The sequence below is a fragment of the Syzygium oleosum genome, unplaced genomic scaffold, assembly GCF_021117445.2.
Source record: "Syzygium oleosum isolate NSW1041296 unplaced genomic scaffold, Sole_v2.1 Sole_v2.55, whole genome shotgun sequence".
In the NCBI taxonomy this organism is placed as follows: domain Eukaryota; kingdom Viridiplantae; phylum Streptophyta; class Magnoliopsida; order Myrtales; family Myrtaceae; genus Syzygium; species Syzygium oleosum.
In genome coordinates, this window is record NW_026607539.1 from 713,950 (window position 1) to 736,819 (window position 22,870).

The 22,870-nt window shown below is 38.8% G+C and overlaps 1 pseudogene; it reads left to right on the forward strand.

The window, feature by feature from the left end:
* Nucleotides 1–14,105: 14,105 nt before the first annotated feature.
* On the forward strand, nucleotides 14,106–15,207 carry LOC130136938 (TMV resistance protein N-like; annotated as a pseudogene).
* The last annotated feature ends 7,663 nt before the right edge of the window (nucleotides 15,208–22,870 follow it).

Sequence of the window (22,870 nt, forward strand, 5' to 3'; positions counted from 1 at the left end):
CCCGGGCGCGCCGGCCCGGGTCCACCGCGAAGTGGGCTCCGCGAGGGCCCAATTCGGAATAAATCAAAATTCAAATAAAAAAGAAAATCAAAGCCCAGCCCATAAGGAATAAAACATAAATAAACCTTCAGCCCAAATTAACCATTCGGCCCATCCGCAAAAAATGGCCCAAGACCCTAAAAAAGGCTATTCTAATAAACCCTAAAGCCCACGCACTAAAGGAAGTCCAATCTGGTCAGACCCGCGACCCGACTCACCGGAAACCCTACCCGATGCGCCCGACTCGCCTGACCCGGCTCGGGGCTGCCTTAGCACGTGCCACCCACTCGCGCCAGCCCTGCGGCGCGAACGCCGGCCGCCGCTTTGCCCTCGCCGACCGCCGCTCCGACGGGGAGCGCACGCTCGGCCTCACGGCAGGGCCCTTTCCGGCTGCCGCCCGTGCGCATCGCCACCCCGACGAGGAGTGGCGAAAGTTCTTCGCCCGCGATGGCTGTCCGGACCGCCGCCACGAGCCGCTTCCTTCCGCGTCGCCACCGCGGCGACCGGTGACTGAAACCGAACCGACCGAGCCCCGACGAGGGGATGGCCGGCCACGAATCGGCTGAGCCCCGACGAGGGACTGGCCAAAACGAGCTCCCTGCTCGTGCGTCGCCCCCCTTTTGCGGACCTTCATCGTTCGCCGACGACAAGCCAGCTCGGTTGACTGCAAGGAGGCGGACTGATCTCCTGCCCTAGTTCGGGAATGCATCACGTACAGAGGAAAACAACGCACAGATCTCACTCAGGCAAAACATCAAACAGCTGGAGCGCGCGACGAAAACGGGAAATTTCGGACTCGATCGAGGCTCGAAACGGACCAAAATCGTCAACACAAGACACACAAAACAGCGGGAGCAAGCACGAGGCCTCACGGGCCGGAACTCGCGCGAGCCGGACGGCCGCGAGCTCCGGCCAGCAAGCCAAATGGATAGAAGCAGAAACAAGCAGAAACAGGGGAGGGGGAGGTGCCGTTGCGGCGGTCCCTATCGAGCTTGGGGGCGGCGAACGACGGCGAACTTGATGGATCGGACTACGTCCGGTCGCCTCGCATACCCCCAAGCCGGAATCCTCGGGAAATCAGCTTAAAACTCGTAACGAACACAAAAAAAAAAAAAAAAAAAAAAAAACGAAACCCAACTTGGGCGAGGAAAGGGGGCCGCGGGCTCGAGCGGCGCGGCCGGAGACGTCGAACGACGCTCAAGCGCGGCCGAGCAAGCTCGTCACTCTCTTTCCCTCTCCGGAATTTTCTCTCTCGGGTCTTTCTCCCGCTCTCTCCGTTTTTTTTCGCTCTCTTTAAGCTCTCTGTTCTTCTCCTCCTTCTCTCTGGTCAAACTCTCTCTTAACTTCCCCTCTGCATGTACAGATTGTAGGTTTTCCTTTTTCGTGTGAATGTCGACGGAGACCGGAGAGATAGCAAGAAAGGTGGGCCCCTCAGTCCATGGAAGAGCTCTCCCTCTTTGTCTTTTCCTTTTTGTCTTTTCCTTCTTCCTTCCTTCGTTCTTTTTTCGGTTTGTGCGGAACCCCTCTTTTTCGTCCTCTTTCCCCTTTTCTTCTTTTTCGTAAGTCAAAGAGGCAGAGCCTCTGTCCATGGGGAAGAGCTCCCTTCTTACTTTCTTTTTTTTCCTTTTTTTTCTCTTTTCTTCTTTTTGTTTTAAATAAATTTTTATAATGATTTTTTAACACTAAATTAAAATGAAATAAAATAAGAGGAAAATATGTTTTCACTAAATTCTATTAATGCAAATGCGCCTAACATCTATATGTCAATTAATTTAATGAAAAATTTTTCGTTTAGGGGTTAAAAATCAATCCCTAATTTTTCATGCAATTAAACCTTAAATGAATAGGCAAATTTAGGTGTCAACAACGAAAAGCAAAAAGCAGTGAGGTAAAAAAATTTTAATCAAACAAATATAATATACTTTTTTAAATAAATTCTCATTTTTGGCTAATCAAGAGATGATCATGATTTTGATTTTCGAGTTAACTTGGACTGACATGGCTTCAGCAGAATCTATCAATGCTTTAAGTTGTGTAATGTAGATATTCGAGTTTTAATTTCGACAATTGTATTCATTTTGCTAATTGAAGAATATTTTCATTTTAACGACTGCAAGTGTAAAAAATATTTTATATTGGAAATGTTGTTAATAGAAATCCTACATCTATTTTGTCTTATACTAAAAAATGTTTAAAACGTTCATTATACATTGCATGTATAGATATTTTGCTACAAGTATGACAAATAAGCAACACTAAGTTGTAATATTGAAAGTAATTGGGAAAATGACACAAACAGTCCCTGAACTTTGACCCAATGTGCAATTTGATCCCTAAACTTTTAATTTGTTAAATGTAGTTCATGAACTTTAGCCTAATGTTCAGTTTAGTCCCTGAACTTTTAATTTATTCAATATGGTCCCTAAACTGTTAATATATGTTTAATTTAATCTCTGAACTATTTGAAAATATCCCATAAAGTCTTTCCATTAATTCAAGTTTAAGGACTACATTGAACATTTTCATATAGTTCAAGGACTAAATTGAACATGTACTAAAAGTCCAGGGACCACATTGAACAGATTAAAAGTTCATGAATCAAATTGAACATTAGGCTAAAGTTTAGGGACTACATTGAACCTAATTAAAAGTTCATGGACCAAATTGCATATTGAACCAAAGTTCAGGGACCGTTTGTGTCATTATCCCAAAGTAATTTACCAAGAGAATCCCAGGGCACTGACGTGGAGAGTCGGTTGCCTTGAAACTCATAAAACACTTTGCAAATTTCATGAACCGGTTAAGTGTTTTTTTTTTTTTGGTAAGTTCATATCTTTGATTTGTACAAAGTCGCATGGATTTCAATAATTCCTCCGTAAATCGATTGCGACAAAATTTATGATCATAACAATTCATGTGAGAAATACGTGGCTAAGCCCTCACAGCAGAAGGATTTCAATAATTTCTCACAAAGGCTAGACGCAACTAACTCACTTTGCCAGTTGCTCGGTGCTATCCTCCTTTCACTTGTTGAGTGCTCAGCTACTGGAAAAGTATAAGAAGTGGCTCCTTCGGTCAATGACTTTCTAACTTCTTCATTACAGGAAGTTCCTAGCTATGCTTGTTCAGACAGTTTCTATTTCTAATTTCTAATAAATATGGAAAAAAAAACATAGTTGAAGGAAAATGGGGGTCCCTCGAATCAGCTCTTGTTGAGCGCGAAGCTTAAGGGTTTTGCACCATATCAATGCGAATATAACAATAATTACAAAGTCAATGTAATTATTTTTCTTAAGAAAATAGTAGAGAAGTTGGATTGCAATACCAAGGCAGAATCACAAAGTCGTAAAATAGGCTTCGACAGAGCCCACTATACCAACACGGATAGGTCAAAAAAGGCCGATCGATCGTGTTATTTTTCTTCAACCATACGCCAGGCGAACAAATAGTATAGGAATTCATTAAACTTTAGGATATGCTTTGGGGATTAGGACCGACATTAGGAAACGAGAAAGTTGAAGGAACGAGCTGCTGCAGAAGATAATCATTGTACAGGACAAGGAAAGTAAAATCGAGGACACTTTCAAGACTTTGTTTGATTTGACTGAACGAAGAAGTTACGGGCATGAAGGAAAGTGTAAGGTTAAAAGATGCTAAATTACTATAAAGCATTACGCGGTGGAAATCATATGCACGAGATCATATGGACAATATTTTAATGTAGATGAGTCCCTCGATACCTGAGAGAGATGAGAAGGGACACGAGAACGGAGTGAATCCGTATCATCGGAATCATTAATTATGTGTGTCTCATAATGATCGGCTGTAGGTGAATTTGATTTACACGACGTGTTGACTGGGTAATATTTTTTGGGTAAAGGATTGGGTTTTTTTCGTCGATCACTACAATTTATTTGTCTATGTCAAGCGGCCTCCTCGTACTTTATAAGGGTCCATGTACATTCGAAAGTTTATGCTTAGACGAAACTATAGTGGGATTAGACCATAAATGAATGTGTTGATTTAATGTTCCGAGATGTCTTAATTTAAATATTAAATAAAACGAGAATATGAGCAAATATTCGTTTTTCTTGCATGAACATTATTCTACCGAACAGAAATTACAGTAATATTTGTTTCGCCGGAATTTCTCCCCCGACGAAATACGTTTCACCGAAAGTCGTTCTTTGATTTTTATTTGAAGGAGAAAGGTTATGCGTCGACTCTGGATAGGAAATATCACTGGCAATTAAGGAAATCAACAACTTTATTTCAAATAGAACTTTGCAAACATAAACCGTCCCGGAATTTAACCGACGACAAGGCCTGAAAAATATAGACTCTACAACAGAACCGAACATAAAGTTTGATTTGTGCAGGGCCTTTCCAGTAAATGATCAATGGTATTTATAGTGGTTGTGCCATAACTACTCCAGAGCAATTTTCCAACGATTGTACCCATGTTCCTTCATCTCCGAAAGTTCTGTGCCCATACTCTCACGATGCCATGATCTTTCTCTTGGACGGTTGTTCCTTTGAAAACGCGTGCCTATTACTCCATGACCTGAATCACTTTTTTTTGGCAACAACACTTCCCCCTTGTAACTGCAACTTTATACTCACTATGCGTCTAACTTTCTCTTGTTGCCCTGATGGCTCGCCAATCTCATTAATCGATATCTTTGTCAACAATCGTTAGCTGGACATCGCCGTATATCGGCAACTAATTGGCAGTGATTCGATGTCCGTTAATGTCGACATTGATCCTTGTGGGTCGTCAATAATGGGTCACACGCTTGACAATATTCACGCTCTAGTCATGTATTTATCTATATCGGTGATTTGGTCATTTTTTGGTGCAAACAAATATTAAAGAGGCTTAATTACTACAAAGCGTATTCAACAATAGAAATCCCCAGCAAATCCATAAGAAAGTTGGGCCCGAAATCTCCGGTGGATTTTCTTTTCTCCTTAGAGTCTCCCCATATGAAATTCTTAGCTATTTGGTCAATTCTTCACTAACTTTCTTGGGAAGTTTAGGGTGGCTTTGGTGACATTTCTGTTCCATAAAGAAATTTTTTTTCAAAAATAATTTTTTCTATTTCTATCACCTGAAAAAGTTTCCGAGCAGAAGAATGTGTTTGATAACTATACAAAATTTCTATTCTCAATATATAAAAAGAACATAAAAGCATTTGGTACAAGCCTAAAAAAAAAATTTGAAGTGAATTTTTTTTAGTTTTTTAATAATTTTCTAAGATTTTTTTAATTTCTTTTCTTTTTTTCCTCCCTTCTTCTTCCTCCTCTAGCCAATCGCCGGTCCTCGGTGATGGCCGGCGAGGTCGACCTCACCCAGCCACCGCGAGGGCGGCCTCACGAGGCGACCGACTAGAGGAGGAAGAAGAAGGAAGTAAAAAAAGAAAATGACTTGTTTCAAAAATTATTCCCCGAGACAAAGAAGTGGATTTTTTTGTTTCTTATTTCTGTTTTAAATTTATTTCCTGATTACTTTTTTATTCGAGGGAGTGAAAAAAACTAACAGACGTTATCAAGTGAATTTATGTTCTTTTTTTATTCTGAAAAATAAAATGATAGAAAAATAAAAAAAAATGAAATAGTTACCAAACAGACCCTCAGCTTAATTGCATGGCCAGGAACGAATCTATAAATTTTCCTTAGTAGAGGCAATTACTCCACTAGCAACGTAACGATCTTACGGTATAAAATAATGTAATTATGATGTAGATTTTATTTGTTTATTGAAACTGCATCTTAATTATTTTAGATTGTCTGTTATGCTTTATCGATATGGGGCCAGATTCAACAAGAGATTCAACGACAGTGGCACGGAAGAAATTGGTCGCTTCCTTCCCGGTATCGCCGCTGCCAAAGGGATTGAGATGACACATCACGGATTGAGATGACCTTTGTGGCCATTTAATTTTATTTCTGGCATTGAGATGACACATCATGCACCATTAGTTAAAGTAAAGATAGGGACAGACCGAAAAAAAAAAAGGGGGTAAAAAAAGTTAGAAAATGGCTTCTAGAAAACGCAGCTTAATATAATCTGAAGTAATTAAATATATAATTCCCTCAATGATCAAAGATCTTTTTTTTTTATATTGAAAATGACAAAGCCCAGAAATTATAATAGAACTCATCTAACGAAACTTGAACCAACCTGATCTCCTATTAATAGAGGAATCAATCCTCTCGGTGGCCTATCTAGCACTAAGATGTTATTCGCATCACAAGAATGAATGATCCAATATGAGTTACCTTCCCTAAAATTATGTAGCATTTTGACATGCTGGAAACACCTTAAGGCTGTGTTCGTTTCCGGAAAAATATTTTTTCGGAAAATATTTTCCGCGTTTTCCGGTGTTCGGGAGCGGAAAATGTTTTTCGTGGGAAAACATTTTCCCACCCCACCCCCAAACCCTTCACATTTTTGAGGAAAATGACTTCCGCTTCTGAGAAGCGGAAGTCATTTTCCGGAAGTCTGAAGCTCTGCTTCAGACTTCTTCCTATTTTTTTTTTTTGTTGCTGCTGCTTCTTCTACCTCAGCCAGTCGGCGGCCAGCGAGCTCAGCCTAGCCAGAGCCTCGCCGATGACCTCGGGCGAGGTTCGCCGACGTCCGGCGAGGCCCCAACTCGCACGGCCGGCGAGCTCGGGCCTCGCCAGATCCGGCCGGCGACCTCGGGCTAGCTCGACCTCGCCCAGGTCGCCGGATCTGGCGACCTCGGGCGAGCTCGACCTCGCTCAGGTCGCCGGATCTGGCGACCTCGGGCGAGGCTCGATCTCGCCTAGGTCGCCGGATCTGGCGAGGCCCCAGCTCGCACGGCCGGCAAGCTCGGGCCTCGCCAGATCCGGCGACCTGGGCGAGGTCGAGCTCGCCCGAGGTTGAGGCTCGCCCAGGTCGCCGAATCGGGCGACCTCACCCAGGTCGCCGGCCGGGCGAGCTGGGGCCTCGCCGGCCTGTGGCAATGCTCGAGCTCGCCTCTGGCCGGACGTCGGCCGTGGCCGTGGCCGGCGACCCGCCGGAGAAGAAGAAGGAAAAAGAACACAGCCGGCGGCGATCATTGCCGAACACCGGAAAATATTTTCTGAAACTTTTTCATATTTCAGCTGAACACCGGAAAATTATATTCCGGAAAAACATTTTCTAGGAAAATGATTTCCAGGAAAACATTTTCCAAAAACACAATATTTTCCGCCAAACGAACGAAGCCTAAAAGTTTCTGAATTTGAGGAATGAGCGTGTCACCAAAGTTGAGAGTGGAGATGATCTCTGAAGTAGTGAAATGGCAACTTGCGAGTCCATCTCCACAATAAGTTTAGGTATGCCCAAAGAAATTGCCATTTTAAAATCCAAAAGGATACCCTATAGTTTTGTTTTGAGTGAAGAGCACACTTCCACAGTTTGGTAAAAAATTCAAACTATAGGACTAATGATTGCATATCTAGATAGCACATAGGATCCACCATGCAATTTGTAGAAGTGACAAATGATTGCACCAATCGGAAAGCCTCGAGCTCTGAATTGGATGTGCTACTTTCATGACCAATTCATAGGAATCCATAAGTCAGTGATCATTTGAGTCGGACGCGTCCTATTGTGACCCAAACCAACTCCTAAGACACAAATAGTCACTAAATTTCAATATAACTTAGTTAACTCTATAAATTAAGAAATTAGAAAAGTAAGAATATCAACTTGATACAGCTTTAAATGAGGTTCTATTTTATTATCATGAAGATCATAAGCAAAAATATGTTTAAATCAAACTATCGTAATATTTACATAGACCAAAAAGGTTGATAGTTTGTTGATTTAGAAAATAGATTAAGATGAAAAGATATTTTAAATTTGGGCAATAGTGTAATTATGCTGAAATGAAAGAGATATTATAAAAAATTTATGCCGAATAAAAAAAATCGCCCAAAAAAGATAGCCGAGCAATGAGTTATATATTCTCTTGAAATCTTATCCACTCAAAACTTCTTTCAATCGGAGAAATGACAGGAGACGTGCTTACAGCCTTTTTCGCACTATTTGTTAGTAATTCGCGCTTTTTTCCATTTCTTTTTTGACTTAAACGCTCCTTTTCACAAGTATTATAATCATATTACCCTTTGGATGGCCCGCCATTTAGCGTGTTTCAATTAAATTCTGCGAAAGAAAAGAAAGTGGTTCCCCTCTTTTTAGTTTTGTTTCTTATTTTTTTACCTTTCATTATGGTAAAAGCAAGTGGATCTTGTGCTGGTGTTTGTTCAGCAATTGCAAATACAAGGACCTCACTAATGACTGCTCCAACGGGGAGTATCCGACTATGGTGTTATGAGCGAGGAATGAAAGGCCGGAGTTACATACTCTCTCGAAATCTTACCCACTCAAACTTCTTTCAATCGGAGAAATAATAGGAGACGTGCTTATAGCCTTTTTCCCACTATTTATTAGTAATTCGCACTTTTTTCCGCTCCTCTTTTGACTTAAACACTCCTTTTCGTAAGTATTATAATCATATTACCCCTTGTATGGCCCGCCATCTAGCGTGTTTCAATTAAATTGTGCGAAAGAAAAGAAAGTGGCTCCCCTCTTTTTAGTTTTGTTTCTTATCTTTTTACCTTTCATTATGGTAAAAGCAAGTGGATCTTGTGCTGGTGTTTGTTCAGCAATTGCAAATACAGGGACCTCACTAATGACTGCCCCAACGGGGAGTATCCGACTATGGTGTTATGAGTGAGGAATGAAAGGCCGTAGTTGCGCACCACGGGAGGCCACTTATTCAGGGTTTTTTTTTCAGCAAAGGAAGAGCCACTTAAAAATAGGGTTAATATCACGAAATATAATAAATTTACTCCAAATTAATTTTTTGATTACGAAAAACCTTAAACTGGTATATTTGTAATAAATTTACCCCAAACTCATTTTTTGACTACCAAAAACCCAAAATCGATATATTTGTGATAAATTAACCCTTTGTTAAATTGAATTAATACTACGAAAAATCACAAACCAGTACACCTGTGATAAACGGATGGTAAAATCTTAAGCACGTACTTCCGTCAACTGTCACGTGTCATCCAACTCAGAAATTTGACGGGAAAATTCAATGGAAACTCATGAAGGGTAAAATTGTCACATATATACCAGTTTGAGGTTTTTGGCGATAAAAAAATTAATTTGGGATAAATTTATTACATGAGTACTAATTTGACGTTTTTCGTGATATTAACCATTAAAAATATGCTCAGAGTTTGGACAATGGGGACCCACACAAGGGGACGACCGAGAGAGTTCACAGAGAATACAAATTCTCAGCCATAAAAGAAATTCTTGGCCAAAATATTTTTTTTATTACCATCTTCAACCCACAAAAGCCACCATCAGGCCTTTCCTTTTCCGATTGATTTTTTTGAGTTGTTCGTCTATTTTTCCTCTCTCATTTTGTCTGTTCTGGCTTCGTGGGTTCGTTTGGATCGAGTCCTAAGCATGCCGAGCTGTCACATTTCGCAGTTTAAAGCCGCCTCGCCTTCATCGCCACTGGATCGTTAAGCCCGCTCGTCACCGCAGGACAGGCCATTGGTATCAATCTGTAGTTTTGCTGGAAGAATAGGCTACGCTTTGTGTTGAATTATTCTCGATTCAGTAAGTTGGACATCAAGAGCATCGTTGTCGGTAGACACAAAGGTTTGGGAAGAAAGAGAAAATATTCGGTGATTGCCGATCACCACGTCATCGACCTACGTGGCATACGTGAATCACCTAAAGTTCGACACGCATGTGGTGACACGGAATTAAAAAAATTGAATTCGGAACCTCTATTTCTTTTTCTCTCTCTCCTCTCCGAAGAAAACTGACACACGCAATATTTACTGTCTTCTCTCTCTTCCCTGTAACTCTTTTCTAGATGAGGAGGTCCTCCTTCTCTCTCTCAAATTTCACTGCCCTCTCTCTGCGTCCGAAGACACACACTCCGTTGGGCTCCGGCACGTTGCCTCCACCGTTCTCGCCACGAGCCCCGTCGGCGGCTCCGATTCCGCCAGGAGCCCCATTGCTGCTGGCTTTGGAGCCCCATCCGCCTCCGGCACTTCGGCTCAGATCCGCCTCCGGCACGTTGCGACTATTTTTCTCTTGGGTTTTGGCTTCCAAAGCTGGTGTGACTTCTCCTTCAAGACCATGGGTACTTTTACTGTCAGCTCCCACCAGAAAACCTCCCTCTCCTTCAAAACCATGGCATCTTGCACTCCATGGGTGAGGCCTTCAAGCTCTCGGTGTTGCATTTCGGGGTTTCTTGAGGTTTCGCTGACTTGGGTAATTTTTTTTTTTACATGGGTATAAAAAGTCCGCTTCTGTATGTGGGCATTTGGCCTTCTTGGGGTGTCAAAAATCGTGTCATTATTGGCAAAATCAAGAAGGAAGAGCATGAACTGTGCAAAAGAAGACCGATGTTGTTCCTGAATGCCAAGATAAAACCAAATTCTGATTAACTCGGTGAAGCAAGACTCGTTTTAGCTATTTTAATATTGTAAAAGCCCTTGAAATATGCTTTGAGAAAATAGAGAAGGCAGAGATGCAATGGAAGGCCATGCGCGCACACTGTTTAGCTAAATAAAACGATAGATAACCTTCTGTTGAACGTTAAAGGAGAAGAAAAAGAAATGATGGATGTCCCTTTTTTCCAGTTTTAACCCTCATTTCGCATTTTATATTTCATAACAAAACAAACAAGTTTATTCTCCTCACTTCTTCCCTCAAGCATAAATAAATCTCTAGTGAACAATGATTTTCGCCATTGCCAATTTCCTTCATGCATCATTTCCTTCACTTGCTCTGAGTCCCATTGTTGAATGGGTGAATTCCAGTTATCAGAAGTCCCATGCTTTCTTTTCGTTAATATTAAAGAGAATTAAGATGGGCTAGTCCAGATATCTTCCACGGCCAATACAGGGTAAACCTGCTCTCAGTGACGCAACCCTTCTCTTCACCACCAAAACTCTCCACTATGGAATGATATATCTGTCAAATGCAAAATCGAAAAGAAAAAGAACTTCTTGTCAATCTTTGTATTGTTTGGACTGTGGTACTTAGCTAGGGTTTGAAAGAAAGTTCAGCCTCCAGTTTGTTTCTCTTCTATTTCTTTTTTCATTGCCTGCTCTCTCTCTCTCTCTCTCTCTCTCAACTTTCTATATAATTTTCTTTTTTGGCCAAGAAGGTTTCTATAGTAGAACATCTTTTTCGGTGAGCATAAAGAACGTTTTTCATCGACTTATTTCTATCCCTCTTTTTTAAATATGTTGCTTCAACGGTTAGCCAAAAGTTTTTCTCTTGTTTGTTACATATACTTAACATTTTGCACATACATGCATAACCAAAAATTGCCGACTTTGGAATGTTGACCTCAAATTTAGCACATTTTTTTAAGGGCAACACATGCAAAATTTTCCCTTGTATATCAATATGATTAGGAGCTGTCTAGATTTAACTTTTCAAAAACTAATTCAGACATAATGAATAAAACTAGGATTAATACCACGACAAACCCCAAACTGGTATACTTGTGACAAATTTATCCCAAACTAATTTTTTGACTACCAAAAACTCCAAACTGGTACACCCGTGACAAATTTACCCTTTGTTAGTTTTCATTAAATTTTACTATCAAACTTCTAAGTTTGATGACATGTGGTAGTTGACGAGTGTCCCACTTTGAGATTTTACCCTCCTTTTTCACAAGTGTAACAATTTATGATTTTTCGTGATATTAATCCAATTTAACAAAGGGTAAATTTGTCACAAATGTACCAGTTTGGGGTTTTTGGTGGTCAAAAAATTAGTTTGCAGTAAATTTGTCACATGTATACTGGTTTAGGGTTTTTTTTGGTCTTAACCCTAAAAACAGTTCATGGTTAAGTCAATTGCTAGTGCTTCGTCCATCACTAGATTCACTGCTTGTTCAAAACGCACAAAAAGAAGAAATTCAGGTGCTCCTATTTTAGATCATTCTGCTGATCACAATGGAATACAACCCTAACAGATCTATCCTATGCACGAAGAAAAGGCTCATCATGATTCAGATTAATGGGAATAACTCTTGAAGTATACTTGATTGTTACATTTTATTTATTGACTTATTTAGAAATTTAGTTAAACATAAAGATGAAATTCGCATTGGTGTATGGTTCTCAGTTATCGTTTAGTGTTTCATATATTGACATATTTAGATTTATGAAGTAGTTATTGGAGTGTTTCGCATGAAGAGTTACAATTAGTTGAAAAAAACATATTTGCCTAGCTTTCAAATAGTTTTAGGATGATCTTCAATATATAAAATAATTCAACAGATATAATCTTGACACTTAAGTCAAATTTAAATTAAGGTTAACATAACATTGAACAAAAAATTTTCATCAACGACGTGGGTCATGATTAAAAGCTAGTAATCTTCATGGATATTTTGTTGAGATAGTTCAAATGGCATATTTTTATTGTCGGCCCATGTAAAATTGGGATGTCAGATTAACATGCTTTATGTTAAAAGTGGAGGGAGGAATGTTTGAATATTTTAGTCTCATAATTAACAAGAAATTTTCGAGAAAAGTATAGTGTAATCAATATTTTGAAAAAAAAGCGTGACATATGCAATCTAGAGATATGTATCATTTCCAATCAACTGAAAAGTAGCAGAAAAGGATTTTTCTTTTCCCAAAAATAAGAACATGAAAGAAAAATAGGAAATCAAAACATGAAAGAGAGGGAGATGTGCCATTATTAGCAGAGCACATGTCAACCTCTCACATGCCACTATTTTCTATTATACCGGATTAGATATTGGATAGTAATTAGATTAGATGAACGTTACTCTAGTTCGAGAATATAGCCTTGTTGATATTTTTTTATCTTTTACGAGCACGAATAACCAGTCACACCTTTAGTTGTTGACAATTTGCAGACCTGAAGCTGGATTTATCCAATCCGTTGTGGAGAAAATCTCAAGAAGACTAAGCTGCTCACACACAGACCCGCTTGCTTTCCATCCAGTTGGGTTAGATTCTCAAGTACAAGCCTTGTACTCCTTACTCCAATTAGGGGTTGAGGAGGTCTGAATAGTGGGGATTTCCGGCACTAGAGGTATAGGAAGGACTACACTTGTAAGAGCTCTTTACCACCGAATTGCAGATCAATTTGATCGGAGTTGCTTTCTTGCTAATGTGAAGGATAAAACGAGCCAGGAGGGCCTCCTGTAAATGCAAGAGACCCTTTTTGGTGACATTCTCGGCGATGGAGATTCAGAGTTTTGCAACGATGTTCATGAAATAATAAACTTGATGAGGAGTAAGTTTCATAACAAGAGGATTCTGTCGGTGTTTGATGATGTTGAAGGGTTGTCGAAGCCACTGAGCCACTTGATCGAGTCAATGAACTTAGGTTTGGGAAGTAGAGTCAATTTGATCCCTCGACATGAAGAAACCTTAATCGGTCTATGCGGGAATATCTATGAGGTACGAGCACAAAATGATGATCAAGCTCTCAAGCTTTTTAGTTGGAATGCATTATGTGAGATTTTGTGGGACCGCTGCCAACTGTTCTAAAAGCTTAAGCTGTTAGATGAAGGCGTAGTTTAATATTTAATTATTCTAACACTCCTCCTCACGCTTAGTCTGATCTTTTTAGGAGTGTTAGAATAATTAAATATTAAACTACGCTTTCATCTAACAGCTTAAGCTTTTAGAATAGTTGGCAGCGGTCCCACAAAATCTCACATGGTATCAGAGCTGGAGGTCCTGAGTTCAAATCTTTTCAGGCCCCATTTGCCTTCCCAATTAAATATGTCCACGCTTAGTACTAGGCAAAAAGATCAGACTAAGCGTAAGGAGGAGTGTTAGAATAATTAAATATTAAACTACGCTTGTATCTAATAGCTTAAGCTTTTAGAACAGCTGGCAGTGGTCCCACAAAATCTCACACATTTCAATAAAGGAATCCAAAAATTGACTATAGGATGCTCTCAAACTGCTTCATGAGTGTTTCCAAAGGCCTTCCTTTAATGCTGGCCGTGATGGGTTCTTTCTTGAGCGACAAAAGTGTCAAAGAATGGCAAAGAACTTTTGATCGACTGAAAGAAATCCTTCAATGAAAGGTTCATGACATACTGAGGATTGTTATTGATGGCTTAGTGGCCAACAAGAGGATGATTTTCCTCGACATCGCGTGTTTTCTTAATGGATATGACAAAGAAGTGATCATCAAGTCCCTAGACCAATGCAATGTTTATGCCACTAGGGGGACTGAGATTCTGGCTCAAAAGTTGCTCATATGCATCGATAAAAATAACAAAATATGGATGTATGATTTGCTTCAAGAGATGGGTAGACAAATCGTGATTCAGGAGTGCCCTGAAAGTCCCAGCAAGCGAAGCCGAATATGGTGTCATGAGGATGCTCTACAAGTGGTTAGGCAAAACTTGGTAAGAGTTTAAGCATGTCCTGAAAACAAAAATTAATTTGAGCACCTACGGGTATCTTCTTTTTGTGGACTCGCATTTATGTGGTGTAAAAAACTTTAGATTGCACAATTAGGAGAGACACAAATGCAATTTTTATTTTTGCCAATTAGGTTTGCGATCTTTCTTTTATGCTTTGTTAATTTTCTCCTTAAACGGTGTTTATTGTCGAACTGATTGTTGTATAACCTGATATAAAATCCTCTCGTTTGTTCTTTCACCACAAAATGAAGGTTCTTCAATTAGAAACTACTAGTGTCATAATGGTTTTTGGACTAGCACGGTTTTTAAACAAATTTAAACATTAATCTTATAGTTAGACTTGTTATTTTTTGGAAGGGCTTAGATATTTGCTTATTTCCAAGTGCTCCCAATATGCACAATAATTTTAATTTCACTATAATAGGGAACAGATTACATTGAAGGCATTAAATTAGACAAGTTTAATGTAGAAGACTTGATCGTGAATGCAGACTCGGTCAAAAAGATGAAGAAGCTCAAGCTGTTTATAATGGCCAATCACGTCCCTCATTGTGGACCGACCGGACATCTATTAGAAAAGTTGCGGAGGCGTTTCGCGCGGAACAGTAATACTATGTTCGCATGTTGGGAGGCGCTAGCGAAGCAGATTTCGGAGTTCTGGTCTTGCGAAGCCTGAAGAACATCATCACTGGATGCAAGCGGGGCAATGTAGGACGAACTTCCTAAGAAAATAGAAATCCAGAAAACAAAAATGGTCGACCTTTTTGTACATAAGACTCCCCCCCACCCCATAACAAAAATAGAATTTGTTGATTGGACTTTGGTCATTAGCCCAATGCAAATTGCACATATACTTTATCAAGGCTCTCTCTCTCTCTCATTTTTCTTTTTGAAAAGAATTTTAATTTTCATCCTTGTATTTTACTTTTCTAATCACTATTCCCCCTACTTTCAATTTTTCTCATCAATTCTCTTCGACATGAAATACGACTAAATCCAGCTGACATGTCCGTCAAAAAATGCTGAAGCGTGATGTGAGTTACATATCTCCCACGTAAACACCCACCTTGGATTGTCAGTTGGTGCGAGCATAAAAACAAATTCAAAAAAAAAAGTAATCCATTCACTATTTACGGCCCCTTGGTGGGTGTTCACGCAGCCAATATTCGATTCCCATTACTCTTCGGCTTCTTTCAACAGCCACATCAATTGGCTTCGGCCAAGTTTCATGTCTGAGATTCTTGATTAGACATTTTGTATAATAAAAGAAACTCAAAGTATAAGGACTTGGTCACACAAGTGGATCTCCTTCTTCCCCAGTACCTATGGGAGAAAACGAATCACAATCCCATCAATCATGGTTATACCTTTAACAATACCATTTGCTACCATGAATTAGAAAAAAAAATGTCCTCCACTAACTTGGGAAAGATGGCAATCCAAATGGCTTTTCCTCGTGAGCAGTGCTACCACGAAATCTCCGATTGTTCCTCAAACTGATTAGAGGCGTCCTTGACTAATTCTAACAACATAGAGCCCTTCCGTCATTGTCGGGAATCTAAATTGCATTAGCACTTGATTGAGGAAGAAATGAGCTAGATGTTCTATTATATTCCATTTTAGCCGTTGTTATGCTCTAGATGGAACTGTAATAAAATACCCCAATTTTTTTTTTGTCATAAAAAATCTCAAACTTATATCAGTGTAACAGATATACTCTGCATGGAACTGTAATAGAGGATATTATGCCACACATGTATAAATTTGTATTTTCTTGCAGCGCCAAAAAAGGTTGGGGGCATTTGTATCACTGTGGGCAAATTTAGGGTTTTTAATGACAAAAAAAAGTTAAGGGTATTTGTATCATAGTGGGCATAATTTGAATTTTTTTATCGAATTTGCCCTTCTATTATTTTTCCCTTTTTACTTATTTTGGCAAACGGGATTTAGATTCCTCAAGGAAACCGGACAAACAAGTCGATACGCGGGGTACAGACTGCACTGTTACCCTTGCGCAGTCAGCTTCTCATTTTGCATGGAAATATGAATGGGGACAAGACCCTCCACACCTGTTAAATTCTTAACGTAGATTCATCCCTCTTTCCCATTGCATGAAAACTATTTCTGTGAAATTTAGTTATTGGTAGATCCGTCAACTTTTATTCATGTTCTCTTTCTCTTTCCCATTGACACTTTTATTCATGTTCTCTTTCTCTTTCCCATTGACACTTTTTTGGGCAACTTCAGCTGCTCGTCCTTGTCTGTCTCTATCTCCCCGGCTCATCTTCGTCTCTTATTTCGTTCTTTTGCTCTTTTCATGCAAAATTCAATGATATGACATTTCTTTTGCAGAACATGACATGCTTGATTTGTACTTGAACGCTTCTATGTCCGACGGATATTTTGGTAGGATTGGATTTTCCAAATGTTAATGATATTATCTGAGGAAGATTCCTCTTGTTTGAGCCAATTCAATGGTTCAGATTAAATCTTATTGTTTACACCCAAAAATGATCACTTTTGTGTTATTATCGACAAGTGATAGGTTTAGTCAATAAGAGCAGAGTTTCGTGGTCTTTTTGATGTCGGAAATTTCAGTTCTGCACTAGTTCGGGAAAATGGTCATAACTTTGCCGATACAGATCAGATTGATCTGATTCTAAAGCCAAAAGAACGAAAAATTTTGGATATACAACTTTTATGTTTTGAGTTTTCTCAGAAAAGAACTGTAGAGTTGTCGATTTTGGATGGAAGTGGACGGTTGTGACTAGTTAGGATACGGAAATTTCAGTCCTGTGCTAGTTCAGGAAAATGGTTATAACTTTGTCGATACATATCGGATTGACCTGATTCTAAAGCCAAAAGAACGTAGACTCCTGGATCTACAACTTTTATGTTTTGAGTTTTCTCAGAAAAGCACTTTAGAATTGTCGATTTTGGAAAGAAGTAGATGGTCGTGACTAATCAGGATGTGGAACAAGGATAGCAACTTCAGTGAAATATCGCCAACTTAAAGGAATCGACAAAAAGTGGAGTCGATAATCTCATATATGACTGTCGAAGAAGTAACCGTCAACGTAGTGGAGTCGAATAAACCGTCCAGGTAGTGGACTTAACATAACCGTTGGTAACCGTTTGTAACCTTTATTAGTAAATGTTTGTAACCTCTGTTGATAACTGTCGATTGTAGGCTCTAAATAGCCACATCATACTCTTCGAAAAACCCTCCCCCTCCCCTCCCCCTCGACAAATCAATCAAAATGTTATTTTTCAATTATCTTTACTTTTCTGTACCACACTTTTTTTTCCTTAGCTGTAGCTTTTCGATTGGCGTCGTCAATTAAATTCTGGCATGTATCTTTATCTAGGGTGTTGCATCGTTGATTAAATTTCGGTGTTACATCTTTGCATGTTTCTCAAGCTTTGTTGTCGATTAAATTCCGACACGATTTGTACGTATTCGGTTCGAAGTTCGAAGTAAAGCTATCGATTTCTTGTTTGCCTGGATATTTCCTGTCCGGAGTCACCATAGAATCCGGTCTCCTCTTATTAAAGCCGAAAAACGACTTTCAGTGAATTATATTTCGCCATAGAAAAAATTCCGGCGAAACACTTCTTATTAAAGTATTATCTCATGTCGCCTTGACAACGGGTCCAAAACACTTTTTATATTCATGTAATCTCTCTTCACTTGTTAGCTTAAGTTTTTAGATTGAATTTTCAAACATGTATAAGAACCACTGTTATGCCTTTCATGAATGTGCGTCACCCGATAACAATTTCTAAATGCTCTTTTATGACTTTCTAAACTTCTTCTTCTCGTTTTCTTTACAAAACAGAAAGAAGACAAAAGAGGGTGGGGACAAATTGTCCAAGCTCAAGGCCCTTCGCCTCTCCCCTTTTCTCGCGAGCCTCGTGATCACGACACTACGCCACCTTAAGTGCTCTTTTGTGACTTTCTAAACTTCTTCTTATTGTTGTTTTCTTTACAAAAACAGAGAGAAGACAAAGAGGGAAGGGACAAATTGTAGGTGGGCATTGGACGAATTCGGGGCGCATCCGCTTTTTCTCGCGACGAGCATTGTGATCACACTGGGACGTTCCCCTTTGTCGCGGTCGGTTCGCGTGTGCCTCTCGACAAGCATACAACATTCGATCGGTCAACCCGGTAGTGTCAGAGACTAGGACCGATTTTTCCGGATCGTGTCAGATACGCTCCGCCCGCGTCCGGTGCACATCTCGTGCTTCCTAGTTGTCTTCTATCTTTCTTTTTTCCTTTCTTATTTTCAGTTAGAACGCATGTATAGCTATCTGGGTTATCAGATATATCATATACGTGATTAGGAAATCTTTCATTATTATAGTAAAGAAAACATAGATTGAGGGCATTTATAAAACTTAGATCTTTCATTAGATCCGTCAAACAGGTGGGGTTGGATCGGGTCAAAAATGATCTGACCCAATTGGACTCATTTTACTTGTTTTGACCCATTTTCATGCAATACGATCCAGTGACACATACCCGACCCAACTCATATTCAGCATATACCTGACCCGACCTCATATTACTAAAACAATTTCATATTTAACTCAATTTTAGGAAAATTCATACCCAAATTGAGACGAAAGTGTGGAGTGAAGAGAACGCGAGATCGAGTGAGGGCGAGAGAGAACGAAGAAAAAGTCATAGAAGCGAGTTGGGTCTAAGTAAATTGTAAACCTATTTAACACCATATTATGTATAAACACATTTCTGACCCATTTACTGAATCTAACTAACCTACACAACAACTCAACTCATCATATATGGGTTAAGAGATGGCTTTATAACCCGCTTTAACAAATATAGCTTTCATGCAAAGTAGGCATTTAGGATGCATTTTTACTTTTCACGCTTTGCTCATTGGAGTCCATGACAAAGTTTAATATTAATTTTGCCCAATACGACTCAAGTTGTTTTTACACGTGCTTTCACTGAATATTTATTATTACCGAGCGATTTTTGTTGCTTGAGTGCTTATTCATGGTCACGTAAATTTGCCTATTTAGGAGTAACATCAGAAAAAGATTACGTGAAATAACATTTTATTAAAATGGAAAAGGTATCAGTGACGAGTGTTAGGCAAAACTAGCATAATCCTAATTCAAAATTTCTGGTTCGTAAAAGTAACACGGCCTCCCGCACTTTAGTTGACTCCTAACTGGCCTAGGATAGGTTGGTGGTGACTATATATAGTCTCATTAAATTGATAATGAACGAGAAATCAAGTTGCGTTCAATAGGGTTTTGGAGAGTCCGTGCAAAGAGTAAGTGCCACCTCACAAGAGGGTTATATGCGTCCACCCAGCAATTTTGTTAACCTTCGAGGTTCATCTCGGGAGAATCGCCACAGTTCAATGACATAATCTTGACAATCAAATCTAGCATAAAGGGCTTATTCAAATCCATATGTTTTCAGAAAGAATAACCACGAGACCAACAGATTTGAAAGATAATACTTTTCCTTTTTTTGAACTTAAATATTTTTCCTAATTAAAGTGATCGTTCTATTACATGTCAGTATACTAATAATATTCGATAAGAACATAAAAAGAGTATTACAAGATGAACGACCTCTTAATATAGACGTGCACAGAAACAAGAATAACAAAGTTCTTAGTGGCAATAAAAAAAATATGCGGCCAACTCTTGATCAACGTCGTAGACTCAGATTAGTCAAACCACGAAAAAGGTAACAAAATTGATATGAGAAAACAAAAAAATAAAGATATATAAGGGATGTGAATGCCGAGTTTTTCAACCAAAAAAATGCCGAGTTTAAGTCCGAATTTCATTTTATTTGCAATTAGTCATCCACCCGCACGTTACGTGAATTACTTAAAATCATATACTGTTAAATGCACTGTAAGCAAATTTTAGGTACCAATAAAAGGTATTATGCATTAACTTGCTATTAAGGAAAATAATTGTATTATGTCAACATAAAGAAAATATACTACACACCTTACCAAAAAAAAGAAAATATACTACACTAATTTTATGCCAACCCAAAGAAAAAACTAAAATAAAAGTTGATTTTAAGATTTTGGGGATAGTAAGACGGAAACGAAATCCATGCAAATATAAAAATGTAAACACGTTTAAAATGAATTAACATCGTTGCTCTTCAAATTTTAAGACTTTCATATAGTGATAGGAATCACCATATCTATTCTATCACATAGAGTTAAAATTTGAATTTAAAGAATGTTCCATTCTGTATCTGTCACGTGATACTTCACTTTATCTTGTTAGTGCCACATGCTGGATCTAGTGATTTCATATATGCTTTCATCTTGCACTTCCAGTAGCTATAGTTTGTTCCATCAAAATATGGAGGTCTTGTTGTTGATTGTCCTTCACAGACTCCTGCACCAATAGGACTAGCCATGGCAGATCTTTATGCTCTTGAAATAAAACACTTCAAAATATATGAGCAACCTACTGTGATACCAATTGTTATTGCTAAATATGCAACTTAGAGGAGCGAGGACGAATAGGTTGATAATCGAAACTTGGTAGATTTTGCGGAATTATTAAAATCAAGTTTGATGTATGCAGAAACTATTTCATAGAGTAAGTTGATGTTATGAAGTGCATATGCTTCTATCAAATAAATATGAAAATAAATAGAGAGAGATAGATGAATTCCACTTAAATCTTATAATGATGGTTCGACTTATATCAAACCTACGTCTATTGTGAAAACATCCCTATGAAATTTTGATGATTCTAAAACTATCCCCGGTACTAATATCTTAATGATAAGTGTAGATGTTCGTGGTAAGCTTGAGAAAGACTATGGTAACATCAATGATCCTTGAGAGTTTAGATCTTTGAGAGTTTAGTGAAGACTAACGATGATCGACAGGAGGTGAATAAGTCTAATATGATGAGGATATCATGAAGACTTGGTGGTACCATAGTCAATATTCGTCAACGAGAAGTCTTTGGAAGCTAACATACTTAGAAAGACCATTGGATGATTGATCACAAATCATTTCGCACGGTTCAAACATGGACAACATCAACAAATTGATAATTATATGCATGTGTTGATATCTAGTGATCAAAAGCTTTGTATCGTGCTGATATCGAGTTTTAAGAGATGCTGGTGAATGTGTTGTCTGAAGATAACCATTTGTCACTAGGACTATAACCATTAACATGTTGAGAAAACCACATCAGGAGAACCGAGAACATGTAAGAAAACAGTTGACAGATTTTCAGAGGAGCAGTATACGTGATAGCATCAACATACTCCATTTTGGGAAAACCTTAAAATTGCTTATAGAACGGATTATATAAGCGGTTCTAACCCTGGTAACTACTCCAATCAACCACTAATGTCTCCTTGCGTCTCAAAAGAGTTTCTAATAGATGGATTTGAGATGTCTATATAAAAAAGGATCAAAGAAGCTAAAAAGGGTTGAGCAGAAAATAGAGAAATACTAGCATTGTTCATTATTCTTTCTTTTTGATAATATTGTACATCTATTCGTCTGAAAGTTCTTTGTGCAATATTCCTGCTACTTTGCAATTGTGTTAAAAAGAAAGTGTATGAGTGTGGTAGCAGTACTCATGTCCTGATAGCGTGATCTATCATTTCATAGGAAGAGTACGTGCTTATTATAACTTAGCTTGAAGATTACTAGTGGAATTTAGCCAGTGTTGAGGTCGTTACCTTGGAGAGAGGACGTAGGCTTAGGGATAAAGCCGAACCTCTATAAATCCCTGTGCAATCTTCTATATCTTCTCATTATTGCCTCTATCAGCTTTTATCTACAATATCTACTTGTCATCAACTCTTACACTTGTCACCATTGATTTGCTACTCATCACTGTCAAACTATTGTTATAGTCTTCCGCGAAAATATTTGTTTGGAGTTAAAAAAAAAAAAAGCCTATTCAATCCCCCTCTAGCTTGTATCGCTAGCTCCAATAACTTCCACTGTCCTAGACTAACAAACGGGCTCGATTTCACTAAAAATTCCATGAGAGGTTACAACGTAGCCCGTGCTGCTTCTTCTCAAAATTGATATATCATGTTACCAAATTCCAAGTACTACTATGACATCTGCATACTTCTCAAAAGAGAATACAGATAGCGAATCACTCTCAGTAAATGAACTTCTTGCTCAATAAAATTATAAGGGTGCGTTTGGCACATTTCTGTTCTTGGGAATAATTTATGTCCAAAAATTGTCTTTTCTATTTCTATTTCCTAGACGAGTTTCTTAGTAGAAGAACGTGTTTGGTAATTGCATAAAATTTTTATTCCAAGAATAGAAAAAGAACAT